At 41.9% G+C, this 20,092-nt stretch overlaps 1 pseudogene; it reads left to right on the forward strand.

Moving 5' to 3' along the window:
* The window catches only part of LOC147861062 (large ribosomal subunit protein eL15y pseudogene), a 34,854-nt pseudogene extending 15,995 nt beyond the window's left edge, over nt 1-18,859 (forward strand).
* The last annotated feature ends 1,233 nt before the right edge of the window (nt 18,860-20,092 follow it).

The raw sequence follows: 20,092 nt of genomic DNA on the forward strand, positions 1-20,092 counted from the left end.
AGTCAAGCAAAGCTCTAATCGAAGTTATCGATCGTAGAGCAGTGATCCGGTCGAGGGATTTCCGACTGGAGTTCCGGTCGAGAAGAATTGCCATGGTGAGTGGATTCACTGTGCAATGCACTGTCCCACAGGCGTGCCATGTGTTACCCGTAAGAATATACGAGGAGGCATACGGGTATGTGTATTGATGTGGTTGATGTGTATGTGGAAAGTAAATGAGTATGTGAGGATGAGTATGTGTGAGCACATGCACAATTATGTGCATGTGACAAGAGTGTAACGGTCGTCTCTTTTGTAACGATCATTATTACCGTTACATTATGTATTATATAAACCCCTTATGGGGCATCTAATGGATATACAATTTCCCCCCTCTCATCTTTTGTCATTTTCTATTTGTATTTCTCTCTAGCTCTTGCTCTTTATCGTAACCCCCTTGGGAGGGGGGTGAAGCCATTCTAGGCCTCACCCCCCACCCCAACAACACACACACAAATAAATTACATATTAGATATCATATAATCCATACATTTACACTGTCACAATATAAAAATTTACATACATTATATACATACATAGATGCAATACATACATACATACATATATTACATATGTACATACATATTTCACATATCTCCATATATATATATATATATAGGTTATATGGGACCATACAAACTACAATACTTACATATATACATACATTCACACACATCGGATATATGAGTGCATATTACAAACATACATCCATATACAATCCATACACATTCATATGCACATATATATGTATTTATTGTATGTATATATTGTATTGTATGCTGAAATACACACATATACACATACACATGTGCCATACATCGAATACATACAATAAATAGACATGTTAAAGACAATGCAAGAGGTATGGGAGCTACTATGCACCACCACAATGTGGTTTATTTGGACTGCTAGGTGTTCTAAGGTGTTTGGTAATACTACTATTCATCCAGTGGAAAGTACACGGAATGTCTGGATGGAGATGGTACATACCTTGAAAGGACAGTATGAGGATATTAAAGGTGAGACAGATGTTGCAGTGTTGCAACGTCTCGAATTTATTGTCTATTGGAAGAAGACCCCTTTTCTCACAATACAAAATTCAAGACCTAAATGGTGCTTAGCGCCACCAGTATGGTTGTTCCCACCACCAATCACATAACTTGGTTAAGGAGTGGTGGAGTGTTGAGGGATGGGACCTAAGGAAGAATGCACCAGATCAATGGTAGCTTGATGGTAGGTCAATTTTTTGTAATGTTGTTCATAACTAATGAAAGGATATTTTTCCCGGAAGAAAAAAAAAATAAAAAATAAAAAAAAATAGACATGCACGTACGTGTAAAGAACATACACACACACATGCCATACATACAACACATTTAATACAATACAATATGTTGTACATACACACTACATATATACACATGCAATATAATACATACATATGTACATCAATAGAAAATACACACATACATGCCTATACACGTGATATATATACAATACATAATACATACATATGTAGAAATATAGAACACACACACATGTATAGAACATACACACACATATAGCACATACATATGTACACACATGCGATACACACATACACACATATAACACTATGTACATGGACACATGCCCCATATACAATACATACATATACACATATATAGAACATACACACACATAACACATAGATAAATTATACATACTCACATGCCATACATACAACACATGCAACACAATACAATATGCCATACATACAATGCATATATACAATAATGTAATTAATACAATATGATACAATGCAATACAACACAATATAGGTAGCCTGACAGTAGCTCAACATTCTTGTAATATCTGTTTATAACTAATGAAAGGATATAATCCGGGAAAACAAAATACAATGCAATACAGTATGCACATTCATGCATATACACATCAATACATACACTCAACAAATACATATATATTCATGCAATACAATACATATACACATATATAGAACACACACACACACACACACAAGATACATTCACACATGCCATACATATATGATATAATATATACAATACATACATATGCATATGTATAGAACACACACATGTATCATATACTTACATATGCACATGCCATACATACGATAAATACAATACATACATATGCACATATATAGAAGATACATACATATGGACATGCCATACATACAATAAATACAATACATACATATGCACACATATAGAAGATACTCACATATGCACATGTCATACATACAATAAATACAATATATACATATGCACATATATAGAACATACTTACATATGCACATATATATAACATACTTACATATGCCCATGCCATACATATAGCACATACAATAAATACAATATATACATATGCACATATATAGAACATACACACATATCACATACTTACATATGCATATGCCACACATAAAGCACATACAATGCATACATATGCACATATGTAGAACATACACACATATGACATACTTACATATGCACATATATAGAACATACAAACATATCACATACTTACATATGCACATGCCACACATATAGCACATACAATACATACATATGCACATATATAGAACATACACACATATCACATACTTACATATGCACATGCCATACATATAACACATACAATACATACATATGCACATATATAGAGCATACTCACATATACACATGCCATACATACGACACATGGAATACAATACATACATATGCACATGTATAGAGCATACACACACACACACACACACACACACAAAGAATATGTATGCAAAAAGATCACGAAAAAGAGATAGATAGATAGATAGATTATATTATCTTCTTCGGAGGTCAAATATGACCTATGAGACCAAAAATATTACATTTCACGTGATACGTGTGAAGGTGAGTAGCAACTCTCGATGTTCAAGAACTTTACCAATGAATGTTGCAATCGAGACTGCACATCGTGGTTGTGAGAGAAATTTGTGCAATGATTGGGCTCGATCGAAGTGATGTGGAAAGCATGGTCGAATATGATCAACACTGTTCTTCTCACTTCCCATCCAGAGGGACCTGTTTCCTAACACAACATTTGTAGTATAATGTGTGAAGTGTGAGCCACCACATTTGTCCCATGTCATGATACATTGGCGTTGCAAAAAGGTCTCATTTACAGAGGAATCTAGTGATGCATCATGAAGTAAGTGTCCTACATCCTATCTACCAAACCATTTTTCTAAATCTTGCACCCAACTAGAACACAAAATTTTGCTTTTATGCATCTTTTGGATCTTTTTGCTTGCTTCCCATGCAATTCTAGGAAATCAATGTGAGAGGCTTTTTTGATCTTTAAGCATGTATTTAGCAACCCTTTCTATGGCCATGATCTCAATGGGAAGCGATCCCGTCTCAAGGAGGAGGAGGGTGTAGGGTGTTTGTTTCTTAACTTGTAGAAACTTTGTAAGAAAATGTTTTTGGACATTTTCAAACTCTTTCCACATAGATTTAGGGATGCTACCGCCCCATACTTCCACCCTATAGAGAAGAACCGGGGTCACCAAAGTGTCAAAAAAATATTTCTTGAGGACCCAACACTTAATATCTCCAAGATTGCATGTGTTCTCAAATGCATAATATGCTCGCTTACCCGCCTCTAAGCGGCGTGTAGCACATTCATTCCATTTATGATTTGAAGGAACTTCAAGGCCAAGATATTTGAAGCGTTCCACACATTGAAGTGGCTCATTGTTGTACTTAATGCATGGTTTATCTCTTTTTTGACTCTTCACAAGCATAATCTTTGTTTTAGAGCTATTGACACTTAATCTAGTATGCATGCAAAATTTTTCCAATGCCTTCATAAGCTTTTGTGAATGTCCTGAAGTATTTGTAAAAAGCACTACATCATCCGCATATAACAAAAGCATAATCACAACATTCCCAATGACAACTTCTTCAACACATTCTTCCTTTACAAACTTGGTAACCATTTCTTCTAATTCATCAATGTATAGACCAAATAATGTTGGTGAGAGTGGGCATCCTTCCTTAACACCAATAGTGCTATTGAAAAAATCTGAAAGTCTATCTCTCATACGTACACAACATATAACCTTCGCATATATTTGGGAAATTGCAAGCATATATTCACTTGGCACCTCAAGTTCTTCCATCCACCTCCAAAGATGCTCACGAGGTACCATATCAAAAACTTTCTTGAAGTCTACAAAGCAACACTATAAAACTTTACCTCTAAGGCGACTTTCCTCCATTAATACTCTAAGAGTGACAAGATGATCAATGGTGCTATGGTGTTTTCGAAAACCAACTTTTCCATAAGCTCTCTTACCATTTTTTTCTGCCCATACACTTATCTTTGATTCCATTATACATCCAAATAGTTTTGCCATTAATGAGCCAACCATGATGGTTCGATAGTTGTTTACATTATTTACATCTCCACCTTTATGTAAAGGTTTGATCCAATTTTTAGTCCAATCATATGGAATACCTTGTTGCAATGCATCATTAAACATATCGCATATCCATATATGTGCTTCCTTTCCCGTCAATTTGAGCATTTCAGCTTTTATACATTGAAGATCGCTTGCCTTTCGAGAGACCAATTTCTTAAGTCCTATGCATATATCTTCCATTGTAAAGAAGGGAGACATATGTGAAAGAGAACCATAACACATCATCTTTCCGGCAAGAGATAACACATATAAATTCTTATAATGCATAGACAAGTCATGAAGAGTTAAGTCACCATAACTCTCAACACGTTTCCCCTTTAGATTTCCCCAAAATTTAGCACATGCATGTGCTTTCTCTTGCGTTTGGAGAAGTTGTTGAGTAACTTCCCATATTCGTCTCTTTCTTTGAATAAGCCTTTTATAGTCATGCAAATGCTTTTGGTAATTTTCTTTATCCTTAACTACATCCAAAACCATAAGGCACTTTCGAGCTTCATGACATTCTTTATCAAACCATTTTTTCTAACATTTCTTGGTGCATTTCCATGATGTGTGGTTGGTCGAAAAACATTTGTTTGTACAAGAGAGAATGTCATTCTTAAAAGCTTCCCATTTGCATTCTACTGTGGCACCATGTTGTGTCTTTGTCATTTGTAACATATCCTCAACCATCTTGGAATACATGGGCACTCGCTTAAGATTCATGCTCAAGTGCGTTTGTTTACTATCTTCAATGACCTTCTCGCAATCAAACCTATGCATACATTTGAGATCAATACATAAATTCCTATGATCATATTCCGGTGTCCATTACCCCAGTGAGAATTTATGTATACGATCCAAAATACCTTCGGAAAGTCGCACATAGTCAATCACACTATTTCCATTGTGTTTTCGACATGTAAAACCGTTAGTATTGGGCCATAAGAAAACACCATTTGCAATAAGCAATCCGGTACTATTGGACATTTGTAGGAGTAGTTTCCCAAATTGGTTCGGATTTTTTTCATCGCTAGAAGATCGACTATACATTTGCATATCCTCTTGCATCCTTGAGATATGTGGCATGAAAGATTCTTGTGAATCAAGTTGGAAACTTCTTGTACGAGCATTCATGTCACCAAAGACAATAACTTCCCCTTTGGATTTGAAATAAGCAATATCATCTTCTAGATTTGCAAAAGGTTGATCTTTATCCAAACAAGCATAGAAGTTAGAATCTTGATGAGGAATGTAACATCCAACGACAAAAGTGGGAAAATCATTAGGTGTTTCTATTTTGAGCCATATGTAGCATTTATGTTCATCATTTTTTACAATTTATACATATTTCTGTATTTCCTTCTTAATCAAACATGCCACCCCTCCTTGTCCTCTTCTTTGTCTTGGATTTTTCTTCCATATCAAACAGTGTACATTATAGTTTCCTAAACCTTGAATCATTTGAGTATCATGCTCCCATGTTTCAACAAGAAGTGTGATATCCGAGTCATCGATGAACTCCTCTATGCTGAATCCTGCATTTCATGGGTATCCATTGCAATTCCAAAAACATAGTCGTAAGAGACGTGGTTTAGTCTCATAGGTCACGTGTCCCTATTTCCCTACATTTCCATCTTTAAGCACATCCTTAATCTTATTTTTCAACCTTTCTTCATATGCTTTACGACGGGCATTTTGTTGTGAGATAGTACAATCTTCACTCACAAAGCATTGAGTACCTTTGAGGTATACCCAAGTATTTTCGAGTATGATCTGCCACTTTGTATCATCCGTCATTGTGCATACAATTGGCCTTTCTCCGGAGCGAGTAACACCATGTTTCCCAACTCAGTGTGCCCCATATACATTCACATCCGACATCCCATAATGCATGCTAAAAAATTCACCAATGGCCTTTCCAAGGGAAGTGGGTGTTTCCATACTCTCCTCTTTAATCCCACGGATAACAATGTTCTTTGATCTTCATTCACGCTCTTTCAATTCTCGGGCATCTATGTTTTCTATATTCTTCTCTTGATGCATCACATGCATATTAGATGAGTTTGATACCCCATACCCACCCCATACATCGGCCCATGATTTCGTTGTACATACATTTTTCATCTCACTTACATCCCGCCTCATCGTGTCTAATTTTTCTTCTTTTAATGCTTCCTTTAACTCAATCTTATTAAGGCGCTCATTTGTTTCGAAAGAAGCTCTTTTATATTCTTGAATCTCTTCTTCAAGTTTTGCAACCACTTTCTTAATAATTTCATTCTCAATGGTAATAGTTTGGAGCTTAGCATTCTCTTTCATTAACATCCTAATCTCTTCACCTTGCTTGTTTATGGTTTCTTGAATAGAAATCAAGTGACTCATAACCATTTTGTCCATTGTGTTTATTGCATTGGAATCAACATTTGTTGGTGATTTCGGTTCATTATCAATCATACTCCCGAACTTTGAGGTGGCCTTACGAGTGTGTGTCATTGTAGGACCAAACCCTACGAGAAGAGAGAGAGGGAGAGAGAAAGAGAGAGAAAATGTACCTCTCACTTGATTTAGGGCTTCAAAATCTACCTTGCGTTTGAGGAGCCGTGGGGCAAAGATGGATGCATACGAAAATGCTCATAACTTCTCGCCACGGTAACAGAATTCAGTAAATGAACATTCCTTAGAAAGCTCTCTAAAAGAGCTTTCCAATGAGTTATAGAATGTAAAAAATGATGGATGGAGTGAAGAGAGAGAGAGAGGGAGAGAAGTTGGAGGGTGATGGATCCTGCAACGACCTCACCGCCGTGGAAGGTGCCATGGATCCTGCCACTACAGCCACAACCCTAATGCTCATGGACCAAACAATGCAAGAAGAAGAAGAAGAAGAAGAAGATCAAAGCACCTCCACGACCCACCGCCATCTCCTCCACTTGCAATCATCCAGCTCATCCTCCTCCTCCTCCAATGGTCGTGCCAGGGTGGCCCGCCCGCCTCGAAGCAGCCCTGGAGGTCAAGGTCGTCCAACTCATTGTTTCTGGAGAGTTCAAAACCCTACTTCAACCTAACTTGGGGAAATTTGTCCCCATAGCTGGCCACCATTTATGTGTTTCATTCCATGATGATACCTCCATGGGGCAACGCGTGTGGAAGTGGCATGGTCACATGCTTTCCCTGCATGATGATTACCATGAACATGAAGATGCTTCATATTACCTTGAGCATGTCTATGGAAACTTCTTTCAGCCTTTGGCACAAACATGCACAACCAACAAGATCAAGAAGATAAATGATGGCAACAGGATAGGTCCGATAGATCGGAATGCCGTTCCTGATAGTTCATCATCACAATGTCGGCCTCCCCTTCTTTTGAAATGACATGCAATGTGTTGTTGCTCTATGGTACCTAATCAAAACAAGTTCAATATATATTGCTCTGTGTTGAGGCTATCAAGGGAGAAGTTGGGATATTTGATGAGACTTGGCTTGGCTTGGCTTGCTTTGTAGTAAAAAATTATGTATGGCTTGGATTTTTGTGAGTAACTTTATAATTTGATGAGAGAGAGAGAGAGAGAGAGGAAAAAACCTTTTCTTTTTGATGCAGACATAGAGAGACTCTTGCTCAGGCACACACAAATGGAGCAATGTCGTCGATGGGTGCTTACAAATATGAGGAGCTATGGAGGAACTGTTTATAAATATGAGGAGTTTCATGATATGGCAAGACTCGAACCCATGACCTTATGTTACATGGGTCGAGCTTTTGACCATTAGACTATATGTTGTAATACAAAGGATATTATTTTCATTTAGGTTTTACTATAGAAAATTGATGTATATTCTAGATTTCTCTGGAACATTCTAGAAACTTCAGGAGTAATCTTGAGAACACTATAAAAGGAGGCACAAGGCATTATTTTGAGCCAAATCGGTTCAAACTATCAGGAGCAGTACTAAGACAAAGAAGTATTGTCAGGAACAGTACTAAAACAGAGAAGGAATTAGTACTAAAAGATGAGGATTAGTACTAAGGGAGGTGTAGAACTCTTGAGAGAGTGAGTGGGAGAGAGAAAGAGAGAGAGAATGAGGATAACAAAAGATATATATTATGTTATGGGAATATACAATAGTAGCTAGGTGGCTTAAGACTGGTGTTGAACCGATTTGGTTCGAAATAATGCCTTGTGCCTCCTTTTATAGTGTTCTCAGGAGTATTCTTGAAGTTTCTAGAATGTTCTAGAGAAATCTGGAATATACATCAATTTTCTCTAGTAAAACCTAAATGAAAATAATATTCTTCATATTACAACATATAGTTTAATGGTCAAGATCTCGACCCATGTAACATAAGGTCATGGGTTTGAGTCTTGTCATATCATGACATTATGCCCCTTTTAAAACGACAAGTGTCACGAGTAGTTTTGGATTGAGGACCCGGTTTGTCTGGATATTGAAGATGGAAGTCTTCAAAAAGAGCATGAGCATTGACCACATTCTCTATTGGTTCCCAATTACGCTCTTTGGGACTATATCCTAGCCAATTGACTAAATAGTAGAGGTTGTTGCGAACAATCTTGGAATCGAGGATGGCGGCAACGTCGTACTCAGGTCCATCTTCAAGGTCAATTGGGGGTGGAGGTTGTTTAATACGACCTGGGATGGTGCTATCTTGATAGGGTTCAAGGAGAGAACTATGAAACACCGGATGTATCCGAAGTTGTGGAGGTAGATTGAGACAAAAAGCGACATCATTAATTTTTCCGATAATACGGAAAGTACCTAATCGCCGGTAATCCAACTTCTCGCATTGGCGAGTAGTCTTGATGTGTCATTGTAGTAGCCACACTCGATCTCCAATGTGAAAATTGGATGAAAGCCGATGACGATCCGCGTAAACCTTGTGTGTTTGTTGAGCTTGCTGTAGATGAGTATATAAATCCCCTTGTATCTTACGTAGCCGCTCCAAATGATCCTCTACACAAGGATTTGTGGGTAACTCTGGGGTTTCAAATACACACCATCGGGGGTGACAACCCGTGTAAGCATAAAATGGTGTCACCTTTGTCGATGAGTGGACAGAGTTATTATACGCAAATTCGGCTAAGTGGAGAATATCCGCCCAATCTTGGCATTGGTAATGGTTCTAATAAACCATATGGATGATGCCTTGGCATTTTTGCTCTGCAACATGTATCACAAGTCCGAACAAAATCTTCAACAAACATCGGCGGTTTCTTCATTGGAGATTTCCTTAGTACATGGCAAGAATTGGGCCATCTTCGTATATCGATCTACTACTGTTAAGATCACATCGAATCCCTTAGAGACCGGAAGATCTGTGATGAAATCTAGGGCAATGGATTGCCATGGCTTGCTTGGAATTGGTAATGGTTCTAATAAACCATATGGATGATGCCTTGGCATTTTTGCTCTGCAACATGTATCACAAGTCCGAACAAAATCTTCGACAAACTTCGGCGGTTTCTTCACTGGAGATTTCCTTAGTACATGGCAAGAATTGGGCCATCTTCATATATCGATCTACTACTGTTAAGATCGCATCGAATCCCTTAGAGACCGGAAGATCTGTGATGAAATCTAGGGCAATGGATTGCCATGGCTTGCTTGGAATTGGTAATGGTTCTAATAAACCATATGGATGATGCCTTGGCATTTTTGCTCTGCAACATGTATCACAAGTCTGAACAAAATCTTCGACAAACTTCGACGGTTTCTTCACTGGAGATTTCCTTAGTACATGGCAAGAATTGGGCCATCTTCGTATATCGATCTACTATTGTTAAGATCGCATCGAATCCCTTAGAGACCGGAAGATCTGTGATGAAATCTAGGGCAATGGATTGCCATGGCTTGCTTGGAATTGGTAATGGTTCTAATAAACCATATGGATGATGCCTTGGCATTTTTGCTCTGCAACATGTATCACAAGTCCGCACAAAATCTTCGACAAACTTCGACGATTTCTTCATTGGAGATTTCCTTGGTACATGGCAGGAATTGGGCCATCTTCGTATATCGATCTACTACTGTTAAGATCGCATCGAATCCCTTAGAGACCGTAAGATCTGTGATGAAATCTAGGGCAATGGATTGCCATGGCTTGCTTGGAATTGGCAATGGTTCTAATAAACCATATGGATGATGCCTTGGCCTTTTTGCTCTGCAACATGTATCACAAGTCTGAATAAAATCTTCGACAAATTGTCACATATGGGGCCACTAGAAGGATCGTTGTACTAAATTTAGTGTTTTAGTACTACCAAAATGCCCAGTTGTATATGTGTCATGATAGTTTTGGACTACTTGAAGGCGACAAGTACCATTAGGAACATACAAGAGTTTCTTAAAGAATAGTAATCCATCATGACATTTGAATTGTCGATAGTCCGTACCTGGTTGTTGCGACTTTGAACAAGATGCTCGAGAGGGATCAATTTGTGCTAGAATGGCTTGAGCGAAAACATCTGTCTTCAAGTCCTCACGTATAGTATTGATAACGTGGGAATCCAAGGGCATACCAAAGACCTGCGTTGCTTGCAGTCGTGCCGGTCCCAAGATTACTTGCTTTTTGTTATCGAAAGCTGGCTCGTCGGGACATGGTGCTAGATACGAACGCCGTGAGAATGCATCTGCCATCTCTTGTTGCTTCCCCAAACGATACGTAATTTTGAAGTCGAAACGAGTGAGGAATTGGGCTCACCGAGCTTGAAGTTGATTTAACACACGAGCATTCTGAAAGTAGGCAAGGTTTTTGTGATCATTGAATACGATGACTTGATGGGAAGACCCCTTTAAAAAATGCGTGTCATGATATAGCAAGACTCAAACCCATGACCTTATGTTACATGGGTCGAGCACTTGACCATTAAACTATATGTTGTAATACAAAATATATTATTTTCATTTAGGTTTTACTATAGAAAATTGATGCACCCACAAACAGACGACCAAGTAGAACGAACAAATCAAATGTTGGAGCAGTATCTTCGGTGCTTTTTAAGCTATCATCAAGATGATTGGGCGGATATTCTCCACTTCGCCGAATTTGCGTATAATAACTCTTTCCACTCATCGACAAAGGTGACACCATTTTATGCTTACACGGGCTGTCACCCCTGATGGTGTGTATTTGAAGTCCCAGAGTTACCCACAAATCCTTCTGCAGAGGATTGATACCCACAAATCCTTGTGCAGAGGATTGTTTGGAGCGACTACGTAAGATACAAGCGGATTCATCTACTCATCTACAACAAGCTCAACAAACACACAAGGTTCACGCGGATCATCCTCGGCTTCCATCCAGTTTTCACATTGGAGATCGGGTGTGGCTACTACGACGACACATCAAGACTACTTGCCCATGCGAGAAGTTGGATTACCGACGATTAGGTCCTCAATCCAAAACTACTCGTGACACTCGTCGTTTTAAAAGGGGGATAGTGTCATGATATGGCAAGACTCAAACCCATGACCTTATGTTACATAGGTCGAGCTCTTGACCATTAGACTATATGTTGTGATACGAAGGATATTATTTTCATTTAGGTTTTACTATAGAAAATTGATTTATATTCCAGATTTCTCTTCAACATTCTAGAAACTTTAGGAGTATTCCTGAGAACACTATAAAAGGAAACACAAGGCATTATTTCGAACCAAATCGGTTCAACGCTAGTCTCAAGCCTCCCAGCTACTATTGTATATTCCCTTAACATAATATATATCTTTTGTTATCCTCATGTTCTCTCTCTCTCTCACTCACTCACTCTCTCTCTCCTTCACTTGAGAGTTCTACACCTACCTTTGTACTAATCCTCATCTTTTAGTACTAATTCCTTCTCTATTTTAGTATTGTTCCTGAGAGTACTTCTCTGTCTTAGTATTGCTCATGACAAGGAGGAGCTATGGAGGAAGAAATAGTTCGATGTCATGCGATTCCTTCTTCATGTTTGTTGATGGGACTATAGGTGTAAAAAGAACGTGCGGAAGCAACAGAAAACAGAACGTAGGAAAAAAACACAGGTTTAATGGAGAGCTTGGACACACACAGTACACGGGAGAGAGAGAGAGAGAGAGAGAGAGAGAGAGAGTATGCACACAATTCTCTTCAAGATAATAATCCTCAATCTATACATAGAATGTGTTGAGTGAGCACTTTTATATAAGTCCATACGGACTGACAGAAGTACTGACACGTACTTCAACGCTCATAAATGAGATCTACACTAACTCTCAAAATATATTCCTACGCGGAATATCTTTCCAACGGCCTCGTGGTTTACACACCGCTACGGCTTCTTGTTACGCACTGGTTTACGCACCCGGTTTACACGTCGGTCCGGCCTAACCGATTGGTCCCAATCGATCCGGTTCTCGGCTTGCACAGCCGATCTGACCAATGTTGAGCTTGTATCTCAACACTCCCCCTCAAGCTCAACTTGAGGCTCTTCTTGTTTTTCCAGATCACCACTCCGGTTTCTTCTGGCTTCACGCCTCGCTCGTGCTCCTCGTCCTGTTCGATTCCGCACGCCTCGAGCCTTCCAGTCGGCATGTGTGCTCGTGCGGCCCTTCTCAGCTCCCTTGCTGTCGTGGTGGTGGCGCCTCTTCGGTTGCCCTTTCTTCCGTTTGGCCCTCGGTTGATTCAACGTCTCCGAATCAAACATCTGAACCAAATCGGCTTCCTCCGATCGGTTTTCGCTCTCGTCTGAGTTGACTATCTCCCACTCATCTTTGGTCTTCTCGCCCTTCTTGGCTTCATCTCCCCTATGCTTGGCTGGCTTCCGCTCTTTCTTTTGGCTGCTGCCCTCACGTCCGTTTTCGGACTCTTTCACGGATCCGCCCTCGGGCTTGTTCAACCGACCCGAAATCGAAATCGTCATTTGACTCGGCGTCACGGTGTCTTCCGCTCCTTTCATGCTCCCTTCCGTGGTCATCCGGGACTGCTCTCCCCCTCGAGTTCGGCACATCTAAGTGTCGTAACCCAAGCGCACCCGAGAATTGCCGCAACTTGTCGAAACCAAGGGGCTTGGTGAAAATGTCGGGGGTCTGCTGATCTGTCGGAACATACTGAAGTTCGACTTCACCGGAGAGGACACGCTCGTGGACAAAGTGGTAGTGCACCTCAATGTGCTTAGTCTGGGTGTGGAAGATAGGGTTCTTCGCTAGCTGGATGCTACTGAGGTTGTCGCAGTAGATTGTCGTCGGATCGGACACCTGCACCTACAGATCGTTAAGTAGCCGTTTCAGCCAGATGGCTTCGCATGTGGCAATAGCTGCTCCTCTATACTCGGCTTCAGTGCTCGATAGTGCAACTATCAGCTGCTTCCTTCTACTCCACGCGATCGCAACGCTCCCAAGAGAGAACGCGAATCCCGATGTGGATCGACAATCGCCGGCTTTTCCGACCCAATCAGCATTGGTATAACCGACTAATTGCGCAGTAGTATCGGTCCAATATAGTAGCCCTCGGTCCTTAGTGCCATAGACATACCGGAGTACGCGTTGTGCACACTGAAGGTGCTCCTCGGTTGGCCGCACCATGAAATGACTAATCACGCGGACTGGGTAACTGAGGTCTGGTCGAGTGATAGTCTAGTATATGAGGCTTCTGACAATCTGTCGAAACCTCTTCAGGTCGCAAACATTTCCGGAGTTGGGGCGAAGCTTGACGATTCTATCCAGAGCAATCGAGACGGACTTACAATCTGCCATCTCAAACTTGAAGGGCATACCCAGCATGTAATGCCGTTGGGGGTACGGATCACTTCGATCCCGAGGAAGTAATGAAGGTTCCACAGGTCCTTCATGTCAAATGATGCCGCGAGCTGGAGTTTTACGCGGTCAATTTCACCGAGGTCGGCGCCGATGATGACCAAGTCATCAACATAAAGTAAAATACTAACCGGCTTGAGATGACCTTTCCGAATGAACAGTGAAGAGTCCGATTTGGACGTCGCAAATCCCATCCTAAGCAATCGCTGCGTGATTTTCACTTTCCAAGCACGTGGGGCTTGCTTTAGTCCGTAAAGGGACTTCTTCAACCGGCAGACCGCTGAAGTGTTCATTCCGGAGTGAAATCCGGGGGGCTGTACCATGTACACTAGTTCCTCAAGCTCGCCTTGTAGGAATGCATTCTTGACATCCATTTGATGTAAATGCCACCCCTTCGCTGCAACTATGGCTAGCAGAACACGCATGGTAGTCATCTTCGGGACAGGCGCAAAGGTCTCGTCGTAGTCCACCCTATGCTTCTGCGCGTAGCCTTTCGCTACAAACTGGGCCTTGTATTGGTTGACCGAGCCATCGGTGTTGTACTAGACCTTGAACACCCACCTACATCCAATCGGCTTCACACCCTTCGGTGCGTCAACTAGGTTCTAGGTTTCATTCTTTGCTAATGTCCGCATCTCTTCCTCCATTGCGGCATGCCAATTTGCGTCCTTCGTCGCTTCTGCGTAGCTCTCCAGCTCCCGCATTTCCGCTACACGCGTCATGTACGCATAGTGATGCGCCATGTACTCGTTGTATCCGAACCACACAAAAGGGTTCTTTTGGCGGGTAGATCGGCGTAATTGCTCATTAGCCGATGTTGAGGCTTTCTTGGTTGATGCGGACTTCGCTCTTGGAGGCCCGTCATCGCTCTCCTCGGAGACGGATTTGCATCGATCCGACTCGCCCCTGTCCGTGCCGTACTTCGGCATCTTCTTCTTCCCTTTTGCCTTGCGCGTAAACGGTCTCCTCGGCTTCCTGCGCGGGGAATGCACGACCGAGTCTCCACTACTCGCCAGCTCTTCTTCGGACTGGTCAAACCAACCCAATCTCTTGTTCGGTCCACTTAGCCGAAGTGAAATTTGACTCTCATCGAGGGTCTTGATTTCGTGGTCATCCAGAGGCATTTCAACCTCGATGACCTCATCGTCAGAACTCAGGTTCGGAGATCCGGAGTTGGAGTTGAGGTCCGGTGTCGGAGGCAAGTACCAGGACACGGACTCGTCAAACACAACATCGCGGCTCACGCAAGGTTGTTTGGTTCGGGGGTTATAACACTTATAACCCTTCAGTTCGTCCAAATAGCCGACCAAGATACACTCCTCTGCTTTCGCGTCCAACTTCCTCCGTTTCTCCTTCAGCACATGCACATACGCAATGCTACCGAAAACTCTCAAGTGTTGTAGATTCGGCTTTCTTCCGAAATACAGCTCATATGCCGACACTTTGTCTCCGATCCGATTCTGGATGTAGACCGCGGTTCCTACCGCTTCAGCCCAACAAAAGTTGGGCAAGATCTTTTCTTCTAGCATCGCATTGCCCGCGCCGCTTCCACAACTGACCGATTTTTCCTTTTGCCTACGCCGTTTTGCTCCGGCGTATACTTGCAACTGAATTCACGCCGAATTCCCATTTGTTGTAGATAACTGTTGAATTGGCTAGAAAAGTACTCTTTTCTGCCATCGGACCGCAGACACTTGATCTTTCTCCATGTTTCTCTTTCTACGAAGCTTTTGAGGTCCCGAAAACAGTCGAAGACTTCATTCTTCTTTTCAATTAGATAGATCCACGTGTGCCGCGTGTAGTCGTCGATGAAGGAGACAAAATATCGACTCCCACCAAGACTAACGTTCTGTGCCGGCCCCCATACATCTGAGTGTATCAAGTTGAGCTTGTTCCGGCTCCGGTTACGCTCGTTGGGAAAACGAAGTCGGTGTTGCGTCCCTAGCTGGCAGGCTTCACAAATTTGGGCCTTGCGGTCATTGAATTTGGCCAATCCGAACACAACTTGTTTCGATTGCAAGTCCTGAAGCCTTTGATAGTGGACATGGCCTATCCGCTTGTGCCACAAGTCGATATCCGACGCGACTTTTTGTGCTTTTGCGAACATTGCGGTGCCAACGTCATTGGTGTCGAGGATAAACATCCTCCCGTCTCTACGCCCCTACGCAATAACTTGGCCTTCCTCCTCGATGAAGCACCCGAGATGCGTGAACCAGACTTGCATCCCCTAGTCGACGATCTGCCCGACCGACACCAGATTCTTCATGATTGTTGGGGTGTGTAACACGTTCATGAGTTTCCCTTTTTGCCCGACATGGCTCAGGGGAACTTCACCGACATTCTCGATCGGATGCGGAGTGTCGTCTCCTTTTGCGACTACTCGTGATTGCATCGGTTTCTCAAGGTATGAGAACCACTCCTTATGGCTCGTCATGTGGTTTGACGCACCGGAGTCAACGTACCACACCTCGTCCAATTTCGGGGTGGTCTTCTTCATTGAGTTTGCCTTGTGTCTCGTCACGAAGGCTGCCCCCTTTCCGACTTTCTCAGATCCTTCGGCGTAGTGCGATCGCTGTCGATTTCCTTTGTTGGTTTGTCCGGATCCGAATCCGGTTTTCTCCGAATCGGCGCGCTTTTCCAGCACTCCCTCTCCTTGTGGCCTTTCTTGCCACAATACCAGCATTCCACAACAGATTTCCCTTGCCTGTTCTCGACACCTCGACTCTCTTTGTTTCCGGAGGGTCTCGAATTGCTGTCGGCATCACTACAGTGCCTTCTTCCTTGATCCCGTCGACCGCCTCCATTGCGCACCGACTCGCCTTGTCCGCCACGACCATGGGGCCTGTCTCCCTCTGTGTACAACATCTTGCTATCAGCATGCGTACTCGTCGACGCACCCGCCTGATTCTCCTCTATAAGGAGCATCGACTATAGGTCGAAAAACGACGACATATTTTCCCTTGTGCACACAACAATTCGGAACACTCCGAACTTCAACGCCAGTCCCCTGAGATAGATTTGCACCATCTCGCCTTCCTCGATGTTCACATTGATGGAGGCTAAGGAGTCGCACATATCTTTGATCTTCGAGGTGTAATCAGCCATCGACAAGTCGCGTTGTCGTAAGTTGCTCAGCTCCTGTCAGAGTTAGAGCTTTCTGGATGTGGTGCTTGTGGCGAAAATCTTTTTCAGATTTCCCCAAGCATCCTTCAGTGTTTTCGTATCCCCAATATAGCTCAGAAGTTGTTTGCCAACACAAGACGCGAAGCAGTAGAGAACTCTGCTCGCGGATAGTTCCCAAGCCGGGAAGTCTTTGTGTGTCGAATCGGGTGTTGTGTATTTTGCTCCGTCGACATAGCTCCAATATCCATGCCCGAGCAGGTAATGGTGCATCTTGTACGACCAAGACGCGTAGTTGTTTCTGTCGAGCTTCTTGGTTGGAAGCAAGCTAGCCATGCCTCTATCCATTTTGTTTTTCCTGTTTTTTATTTTTACGAAGGTTAGGTTTTCTTCTCGAGCTAAGGTCGGCTGCAGAGGTTCTCAACCCTCGCACTTTGATACCATGTAAAAAGAACAAAGTGCGGAAGCAACAGAAAACAGAACGTTGGAAAAAAACACAAGTTTAATGGAGAGCTTGGACACACATAGTACGCGGGAGAGAGAGAGAGAGAGAGAGAGAGAGAGAGAGAGAGAGAGTATGCACACAACTCTCTTCAAGATAATAATACTCAATCTGTGCATAGAATGTGCTCAGTGAGCACTTTTATACAAGTCCATACGGACTGACAGAAGTACTGACACGTACTTCAATGCTCATAAATGAGCTCTACACTAACTCCCAAAATATATTCCTACGCGGAATATCTTTCCAATGGCCTCACGGTTTACGCACTGCTACGGCTTCTTGTTGCGCACTAGTTTACGCGCCGGTCCGCCCTAACCAATTAGTCCCAACCGATCCGGTTCTCGGCTTGCACAACCGATCTGGCCAATGTTGAGCTTGTATCTCAACAATAGGCAACTTCCTGGAATGGTTCGCATCACTCGCCCTACCCGGCCAAACAAAGCTCATTGTCTCGGTTATAAGAAAAAACAGGGTTATGTCGTCTACTGTGTTTCGTGTAAGGAGAGGAGAACATAAGAGGGATGTCTCCAAAGGCATTCTTTATGGTAAACCAAAGAACCAGGGTGTTACACAATTGAAATTCTGACGTACTTTGCACTTTGTTGCGGACGAGAGAGCTGGACAAAAGCTTGGAGGTTTACGTGTGTTGAACTCTTACTAGATTAATCAAGATTCAACGTACACATATTGTAGATTTGGCTCATACTCTCATTCGGAAGTATCCTAGTATCAATTGGTTGTGTAATCTTGTTCACAAACACCATGAATTGAGAGGTCTTACTTCTATTGGTTAGAAGTACCCTGGACTTTGAGGGAAAGGTCAGAACAACTGTAAGTGCAAGCCTTCAATTCATGCTACATGGAAGCGCAACAATACAGTGTCCCTCCACCAAATTGTTGATGAAGTTAGTGTGTTTGTGCTCAAAATGATCTAGATGATGATTTTATTTTCTTGAGAGTTGAATGGATTTCCTTGTTTTTTCTCTTAATTTCAGTTGTTACCTTGGTAATTTTGTTATTAATCAATGATGATGAGTTTTGGAGAGAGAGAGAGAAAGAAAGAAAGAAAGGGGGAGGGGGTTGGATGTGGGGGAAAAGATGGGAGAGAGACAGAGAGAGACGAAACAGAAAACAAAGAGAGAGAAAGAGAGCCGGTATTTTCTGTCTATTCTGATGATATGATGGGTTAATTACACACTTTACTAATGTTAATGGTGGGAGTTGCAGAATTCGCAATTGGGCTGGCCATTCCAGTGGTAACTTCTCGAATTCACGGGACCATTGTTGTGGAATTTCCTAATCACATGAAAGGTCGAGCACCATTAAATTCAATTGCACTTCGTTTTTCCTTCTTGAATATAAAGTATACTTTGGCATTAAGAGGGGAGATACGATTCAAATCACTCTTTTGAAAGCTGATTTACTGAAATCAAACACTTTTTTCTTTCGGCTACTTCTTGCTTCGACTTTTCAAGCCAAGATTAGGGTTTATTTTAATATATGAACCTGGGCATATACGGGCTTTATGAGGATGAAATTCTCTGGATAGAAAGTAGGGTCCCATTCACGTTATTTGCTTCCACCACCGGCTTGCTAGAGGCTCTATGGTTTCTGAAGTAATAACTTTTAATATATTAAGAACAATTTAATAGAATCACCATGACTAATGCTTACTCTTTTATAGTCCTAGAGAAAGAGAGAGAGAGAAGGCGCCACGAGCGTGATCGACCTCTTCGAAGTGGCCCTCCTCTAGCAAGCAAGGATGAGCTACAAGAAGGTGGGAATTTGTTGCCATCAAGATCCATACCATTTTCCGAGGGTTCTAGGTTTAGTACTATATCAATTTTTAACCATGTTTGTATGTGTCCATGTGTGCATGTGTATTTGCATATGCATGGCTGTGTTTCTGTGTGTGTATTTGTATGCATGTATGAATGCATGCACACATGCAATTGCAACATTCTCTCTCATGTTTTTATTTCCATGTTAATTTGTGTATTTGCTATTGTCATTTCCAAGGCAAGAAGAGCTCTTTTGGTCTTGAGAAGCCACATGGGGTGGTGCTTTCTTTAGGAAGGACCCTACCGAGGTTGATTGGAGTACATGTTACATTTTGAGGCAAGTTGTGGAGAGTATTGTTGCAATGAGACTTGCCCGTCGTTGCATTG

Source organism: Azolla caroliniana, unplaced genomic scaffold, assembly GCF_043228905.1.
Source record: "Azolla caroliniana isolate FFs.n. ecotype wild unplaced genomic scaffold, voAzoCaro1.0.p SCAF_8, whole genome shotgun sequence".
Lineage (NCBI taxonomy): Eukaryota > Viridiplantae > Streptophyta > Polypodiopsida > Salviniales > Salviniaceae > Azolla > Azolla caroliniana.